The sequence below is a fragment of the Corvus brachyrhynchos genome, unplaced genomic scaffold (assembly GCF_000691975.1).
Source record: "Corvus brachyrhynchos isolate BGI_N302 unplaced genomic scaffold, ASM69197v1 scaffold86, whole genome shotgun sequence".
Lineage (NCBI taxonomy): Eukaryota > Metazoa > Chordata > Aves > Passeriformes > Corvidae > Corvus > Corvus brachyrhynchos.
In genome coordinates, this window is record NW_008238647.1 from 182,692 (window position 1) to 191,285 (window position 8,594).

Here is an 8,594-nt window from a genome sequence, read left to right on the forward strand (position 1 = left end):
AGACTCATTCTGCCAGAAAATTTCCCCTGTACAAGAGAACATTGAAAAATAAATGCTTTTTTAATGTGTGTCTCTGTTTTCAATTATACAGGAAAAGTGCATTTCCAAAGCCCATTTATCTTGAATATGACATTGTCACCCTGTGCTGTTGGTTGCAGGGATGCAAAGAAAATATTGATTAGAAACCAACAAACCAAAAGTTTGTTTTCCTTGGTTTAGGAATTTTGGATAAATAAACTGAAGTGCAGTGGGAGAAAAAAAACTTGTATGAGTATGCTCCCTGAAACTGAATAAGAGAAACTTTTTCAAAGCAAACTCACTTAATTAACTCCTCACTGGGTTCTCAGTTAATCTGTGAAAAATCAAAACCTTTTTGAGTAAGATCAGAGCTTAGATTATGTATGAATGGGAGCTGACCCAGAAATCCTAACAGAGCTATTTTGTCCCTGCTGGAATGGGCTCACAGCATCATAACTGTCCCTAAAAATGCAAAGGAGAAAGGACATACAGACATTGTGTTTTCATTTCACTCAGGTTAATGGAAGTCTTAACAATGTGATGGTGGTGCTTACTCTATATGTAGGTGATTGATGTGCTCAAGAGTGTAATTATCTAGGCACTTAATGATAGCCCAGTTTGTGAACAAGTACTCCACGTATTTTAACTAATAAAATTGCACCTTTGAGGTGACAGCCCTGATGTATTTCACGTGGGCACACGCGGACGTTGTTTACACCCTATGAGTTATTTTCAACAGATAACTGAAAACAGACAGAACTACCTACTAAGTGTGAGCTTCTTAGTTACAAATGAAGTGTCTCATTATGTTCCTCTAGGGACACTCTTAGAGGAGGTTTTACAAAAACTCCTCCAGGGAAGTTGTCCTCCTCCAGGGAAGATATTTCTGGCCAGAAAAAGCAGTGCTCCTGTAGTCCACCCGTCCAAGAACTATTATGAATAGGTAGCAGGGAAGAAAGAAGAATAACAAACTAAGAATATTATGGTTTAGATAACAGAAGGGAGAGCAAGACATCCAGACTCTACCAGAGGGTGAAAAACCTCTGTTCTAATTCTTCCTGCCATGCTTTATTTATATAAAACAAAATATCTTTATTAAGAACATTTTTCTAGTTCAGAAAATGCTACAATAAATTTGATCACAGTCCTAATATGGGTGAAATCCTTCCCAGAAAAGGATTGAATTCAATGGGAACCTCCCACATCTCACATTAATTCTGTATTAGTGGGACTGTGAAAAAAAGGGAGATGATATTTAGTCATGGAATATTTGTGAATCTTCTGTTTTCTTCCCTCCTATCTGAAGCCATCTGGCCAATTCAGGTAGTTTACCCACATTACACTATTTTTCCAAGTGAACAAAGAAGCAATTTCCCAGATTTGCCAGGATAGCACTCCTAGGAAAGAAGATATTTTTGAGACACTGCTCTTGCCTTGGAAGAGCTGTTGCTTGAACCTGGTTTTCTCAGAAATTAGATGAGCTAATAAGTACTCTGAATAGGCTGTTTTATTAAAAGCAAGAAACCAACTAAACCAACAACAACCCCCCAAAACTCTATGGCATACTTTCATTAATGTTGAATTCTCCTTGTGAAAAGTGGGATGATGGCATTTTCTTTTTCCTTAAACCAGGTCATTTCAAGTCACAAACTTTATGTGCTGGAATGATAACACATTTCAAAACCTCACAAGAAAATATTCTCCATCCAACCCAGTCCTTTTCCTTAGCTTGGCCACTATTATAGATGAAAACAGCCAAGGAAAGGCTGAACTAAGTGTACCAATCAGCTGGTGGTCTGACTGGTATACAGTATCCTCATCCCTGGAGTCAGTTGCTTCCTTTGTCCAGGTTCCTGCACATCTGGCCATCATACGCAACACACTGGACATCAGCACTGACTGCAGGGCAGAAACACCAGGGAAAATAAGAGTCACCCAGACCAGTGTTGTAGGGGCAACTCTACAAAGTTTGACACTTTAGCAGAGTTGTAGAAGAGTGATGACTGGTCTTTCTCCTTCCCAGCTTCTCACCTTGTCATCTCTACCTGCAGGTAATGCCAGGCTCATCATGGTACCACTGCTCAGCGGTTAATGGTAATAATCCCTGCAGGACCCAGAGGTCTGTACCTCTGGCTGGATGACATGCTGCAGGTGTCCTGGGCTCATTAGACTCTGTGAAGGCAGAGGGGAGGAAGAAAGCTGATTTCAACACAGCCATGGCTTTACCATGATATCAGTGTAGCAGCACAGCTGTATACCTCTCTTCCCCTCCCAGCCATGAGCACTGTCCAGCCTGACATAATTCATGTCACATAACCAAACAAATCACAGAATCGCAGAATGTCCTCAGCTGGGAGGGACACAAAAGGATCACTGAAGTCCAACTCCTGGCCCTGCACAGGACATCCCCAAGATTCACACCATGTGCCTGAGAGTGTTATCCAAATAGTTGAACAGGCTGGTGCCGTGACCACTTCTTTGGGGAGCCTGTTCCAGTGCCCAACAACCCTCTGGGTGAAGAACCTTTCCCCAGTATTCAGCTTGACTCAGCTTCAGGCCATTTCCTCAAGTCCTGTCACTGGTCACCACAGAGAAGAGATCAGTGTCTGCCCCTCTGTTTCCCCTCATGAGGAAGCTGCAGACAAATAGGAGGTCTCCTCTCAGCCTCCTCTTCTCCAGGCTGAACAGAGCAAGTGACCTCAGCCACTCCTTGTTTGGCTTCTCCTCTAGATCCTTCATCTAGAGGCTTCTTTGCAGCCCTCTTATAAATGCTTTCTAATAGTTTTATATCTTTCCTATATTGTAGCATGAAAGACACCAAACTTCATAAGAGCTCTCACATCTGCAATGTGGTTGGAACCCCTAACCTATCATAGTAGCATCTGATTCTCACCTTTTTGACTTAAATAAATGCTCAGTTTAAACATAAAATATGTAAAGCTTGAGGAGATGTAGACACTGTTTATGCACAAACAGTGCAGAGGAAAAAGCACTGCCTTTTCATCTTTTCTAATTCTAAAATCTAATCAGATTGTAATGCACACTCAGCCCTTCTCTGTCATTTATTTTTAATGTAAAGATTTATAGCTACTCTGTATTGTGAAAAGTAGTACCTGGAACTGTAAATTTATTTTGTTTTCACACTTCTCACAAGCAAAATTTGGGAAACAAACAAGGTTCTTAAAATTGTCGCGTACGATACCGTGTGTGCATATTTTAGTAAGGAATTTATCATGGAAATGATACCACAGAAGAAATAGCATTGAAACCAGACACAATACAAAAAGTGCATTTCAGACCTACTCTGCCTGCAGGTTTTCCTAACAGAAAATGCATTTCCCATGTTTTGCATCCATATGGACCAGCTGAGGTACCCTGGACTGGCAAACATTCTACCTTTGTCTGGAAACAATACCAAAATTCACTGTTGACGGACAGCTGGCTTCCTTTTTTCTTCTGTCCCTAAAATGTCAACCTTGACCCTTGGCTGAGCACTCCAGAACTCCTGTGGCCCATAAAGTCTTCCTGAAACCATTAGCTCCCAGAAGGACTGTGAAAAAGAATTGGTAAATGGACAGGTGTGCTCAGAAAAATTTGGGGGGATTTTTCTGAATGAGAAAAAGCATCTCTGTGCTGTGTCTGGGCAGCAAAAATCTGTAATTGTGATAGAAATACTGAAATAAAATTCCATGTGGTTTAGAGGAACAATACTGGTGAGAGAGTAAAGGAGGCAACATTTGGTATTATATGGAACATAAGTAAATAAGAATACTAAAATCTCTCACATGCAAGAAATCTTTTGTTTTTTCTCTCATCTGGTGAACCTCTACTTTCCCATGGGTAATTTTTTTTCTAACTGCATTTTTTTCCCCCTACTGTTCTTTGACTATATAAAGATAAGAGTGAAGGTCAAGGTGTTAATGAGACAGTATATATGCAAAGGAGAGTGAGAAATTCTGAAAACATTGCAAAACTTGAAGTCTGAGTGGATCAAAGCCAGTATACCTACCACCTCCCCCTTTAATTTTATGCAAATAAATTCAGATCCATGCAAATCTATTAATTTTTAATATGTGGCCCTCTGCTCAGAAGTGTAACAGATGTGTAAATCATGGAGTACAGGTATTTCTCACAAGCTACTCGCCAGAGTGTTGAAAGAATCTGAAATGGTTTTTCTTGTTAAAAAACAGTTCAATAATAAGAAGCTTTCAGGTAACTGAAAAATGTTCTCTTGGTGGAGACTTTTTCTTCTACTCATCTCCATATTTCTGCTTTTCCCCTTATGCCTTTGCTGGTTCAAATCCCTCTTTAATATACATTTTTCCACCACACTTTCTAGAGATTATCCACTATAAATTGAATGTCTACCATGCACCCTACTCTTTGCCACCTTGTTGAACAGCCTTTTGCCATTCTACAGGAAATTTGTGTGCTTGTATTATATCACGTAATATAAACCAAGCCTCTCTCTAGGAGAAGAGTATGTTTTTGATACACAGTCAACACTCAATAAATAACACATTTCTCCCTTCCATCTTTTAAGGTTTGCCAGTAGCAATTTACAGACAAGTCCCTCAAGAAGCCTTAAAGTGCCATAACAAATAAAAGTCCCATTTAAACAATGCATTTGAACAATACCTTGCTTCACATGTCTTTAAGATAACAAACAATAGATTTCTGGAGGGTATGGATTGTAATCCGTATAGATATAAAACCAGGACAGTTTCAGCTTATCATTTCCTTGGCAAAGAAGGCTGTTTATTTTCACAAATCTTTGCAGGCATATTTCCATATTTCACAGGGGAGGAAAAAGACAGATCTACTATTGCAGAAGAGCTTTCAGCAGAGGAAATTAATCTCTTAAATGTGTTACTACTAGAGCTGGATAAGCAATTTCTTTATTGAGACAAGGATTTTCCTTATATTTTGTGCCTCAAACTCTCTCGAAAATTATGTGATTTCCTTTAATGTATTTATGTGCAATTGTCCAAATGAATTGCCATCCAGTGTTATTCATTATTTGTTGTATATGCCTTGGTCACTTTGCTTCAAGAAACTCACTGAAAAGCCAACACTTTTTAGCACTTAGAATGTCTTTTTTGGGTATAGGCATGGGGAAAGAAGAAAAAAAATCATGTGAGAGAGCCAGGGAAAGAATTCTTTTTGATTTTTCCTTGTGAAAAGTGGGATGATGGCATTTTCTTTTTCCTTAAACCAGGTCATTTCAAGGAATGGTTTTGGAGCACAGCTGCATAAACAAATGAGTCAGCACGATGGAGGCCAACCTCAGGCAGAGGGAAGGATGAGTGGAAAGAGAGGACCAGCCTTGACTTCCAGTGGGGTAAAAAACAAAAATGAGGAGGGATGTACTGGTGAAAGAAATCACATCACACCCTGTAATGTGGAACCACTGAATTCATTAAAGTTCCTGTTCCTCCCTCTGGAATTCAATACCAAACACTAGCCTTGATTTTCTGGCCACTTGATTACAGAAGTTTGTCTGAAAAAGGAGAAGGTGAGAGCAGCTCTGTGTGGTACTTTCCTATATCTTATGTAAAAAATTAAAATTTTCAGTCAGCTTCCAAGAATCCAGGCCAAATTCATTTGTCTTCTGCTTACCATGATTCATGAAACAGGGTTGTTTTTTCTTTTCTTTAGGGGAGTTAACTTCTCTGGTCTTCAGAGAATGCAGCCTTCTTGTAGCTCTTAGGCTACAGATATCCTAAAGAAAGGACAGTAAGAGTGTGATAATGATGATGTAAAAATGTAAAAATGTCCTGATTTAGTATTAATAATTTATTCTTTTAAATGGGACTAAGACAACATCTAGAATAGCAATAAACAATGTAAAAATTAATCCTCAAATGTATTTTCCACCAAAGTGATTACTTTTTTCTTTTTAGTGTTACAGTTCAGAAAGCTTGATGACAGTTGCTAATAGGTAAGGACCAACAAATTATTACCAACATTTTTTATTTACAATTTGAGTATAGACTGATTCAGTTCTTGAGGTGAATCTCTGAGGCCTACAAATGTCAAGGCACTGCTGTGTATGTCTTTCACACCAAGTACCACACCATATATCCCAAACAGTGTCTGCTGTGTACATGAACAGCAAATCCCATGCTTTCTACACCGCCTAAATGCTCCTGAGCATCTCCCTATCCTGCTTTCTCCCAGCTATTGTATATGATAATGCTACCTAACCGTTATGTTTTGTTGGCTTCAATAATTGTCTTATTTTTCTCTCAGAATAGACAACATGTACTTTCCTATATATACAAATCTGGCAGAAAACTGGAGGTGAATATACCAGGAATTTTTACATGAAAAACAAAGGTTGCTTTCTTCTGGCTAATGCATTTTCCTGTTACACAGTCAGCGCTGTTTGAGTACACAGAAGACACATCAGTTGGTATTCACATGAAGCACCTCCTTGCTGTCAAGGGATTTCAGTCAATTATAAATGTCTTTCAGTCAATCAACAAAATGGGTGCATGGAAATGTTCAGATGATTACTGTGGATTAGCATCCCAGCTTCCTAAAGCTTATACAATGCATTCAAAGTAGTAAAACAAACAAACAAAAAAAAACCCCAGCCTTCTATCTCCATATCAGGCAACTGTCCTTTGCCATTAGGTTCCAGAAGGCTGTTTTAGGGAGGAGGGACAGTGAGAGGGACAGATTTGGTGCAGATCTGGATTTATTGGAGGGTGGGAATAGAGCAGAAGACTCCCCCACTTCTCAAAAATAACACTGACAAATGTGTTAATGCATCAATATCAAGTGAAGCAGTCAAAACTATGTTATAGTCCCCTTGGAGCACACTCAGTATGATGGAAATCAGGAATGGATAGTGGAATATGCCAGAGTTTTGTGGCAGGACGTGAAGAATTTGCATGCCCGCCAGTGAGAAGAGTACCAGGAAAAAGTGTAGAAAAGGGAAAATATACTTTGTACAATTTCTCTTTCCTTCAAAATGTGGTGCTGTGCTAAGAATTCCAGCTATCATTTTATTTAATGACTGTATGTATAAAATTCACCTTATTCACATATTCAACAAAGAATTGGACTGGAAAACCCCCAATAGTTAAAGACAGCAATAACCAAAATAAAGGTAATGCCAAAGGCTGAGAAGCAACCAGACCTCCCTGAAAAAATACAAAGATAAAAACAGAGCACTCCAGAGAAGTCTTGCATTACCTGATAACTAATTGAAAGGTTTTTCTCTGAGTCACATACCTCCATTTGCAAAATAAGAATCAGGCTACCCAACAGCCACTGAAAGACATATGCAGCAGAAAGAGAATGGTCAGTTTGGAGGTCAACAACCAGGTGCAGTTTTGGGGTTCAAATGTCCTCAACTCTCCCCTCTGTAGGTTCAGCAGTTCCTGCCACCCTTGTCCTGCAAGTCAATTCAAAGAAACAGTAATCTAACCCAGCTTTGATAGAAACCTGAGCAATTTAGACACCATGATTTCCAGTGGGAAGAAATGGATGCTGTGTTCCTTTTTAGAATACCATTTGTATCATATCATCTAAGATGATATGATTTGGAGTAGTTCAACTAGAAGAAATTTAAACTAAACAGTACTAGCCATCGCTTATGCTGTATGTCTGAAGAAGAGCTTTTTATCTGTCAATTTAACTTGTTGAATCTGGTATAAAAAGCAACTGCTTTTCATTTCTCATTTTAAAAGCTTACAACAAATGAAGATTATGTTAAGGCCATCTGTTTATTTCAGAGAAAACTTAATGATGCAAGTAAAATTTAAATAACAAAATCTCTTCTAGGTACCAATACCAAAAGTGATAAATTAATTTTGTGTGCCTGGTCTCATAAAAGTATTATATATATATGTGAAAAATTTTCACAGGAGAGCATCTTGACAAAACAAATGATTCATTGACAACTTCTCAAAGAAAACCATGTTTGAATATCCTATCAGTTTCCTAGTTCTTCCACTACAGATGAGGAAGATGGAGAATTTTGCATAGACAATGAGACATCTATCTTGCTACCAAATAACAAGAGAGAGTAATTCTCACTAAATAGAAAACAGGCAGGGCTGTGTGATTCTGATAAAATCATAACAGTACTATTAAGCCTGTCTTAGAAATTCTTAGTTAAGAACGTGGCTGTTCCTCTAAGTGGAAAGCAAGCTCAGAGGTAGATACAGACATCTACACCTGAGTTAATAATCTCTTGGCACTTGTAGGGCACAGTTCATCCTTTTAATCATTTCCTTTCAGCTGGAAATGCTGTCCTTAATAAACAGTCCATAGAATTACTGGTCCATCTTTCTGTGGACAGCAGAGTGCTCATGGGATGATAGCATCAGTGCTAATGTCACCTGAAAAAGGTTCCTAATTCTTGATGTTTTGTTGTGGGGTTTGTTTGTTTGTGTTTGGTTTAGTTTCATTTTGTTGGTTTTGTTTTCTCAGAGTTTTAAGTCTTAGTACATCATCTGTCATTCTGAAGATATTTACCAATAGCAGTTAGGAACACAGGACCCAAGACTGAAGCCAGAACACACAGTGCGCTGCTAGTCAGCAAGAAATCTCTTTACCCATTT

General features: G+C 38.6%; 1 long non-coding RNA gene across 1 annotated transcript; it reads right to left on the bottom strand.

Annotated features, from left to right (window-relative positions):
- Nucleotides 1-1,474: 1,474 nt before the first annotated feature.
- Nucleotides 1,475-7,420, bottom strand: LOC108447488. The gene is made up of 3 exons (XR_001863091.1): nt 7,261-7,420; nt 5,638-5,740; nt 1,475-2,190 (listed from the first exon to the last, which is right to left on the bottom strand). It is a non-coding gene; the product is annotated as an uncharacterized LOC108447488 (long non-coding RNA).
- Between the last annotated feature and the right edge of the window lie 1,174 nt (nt 7,421-8,594).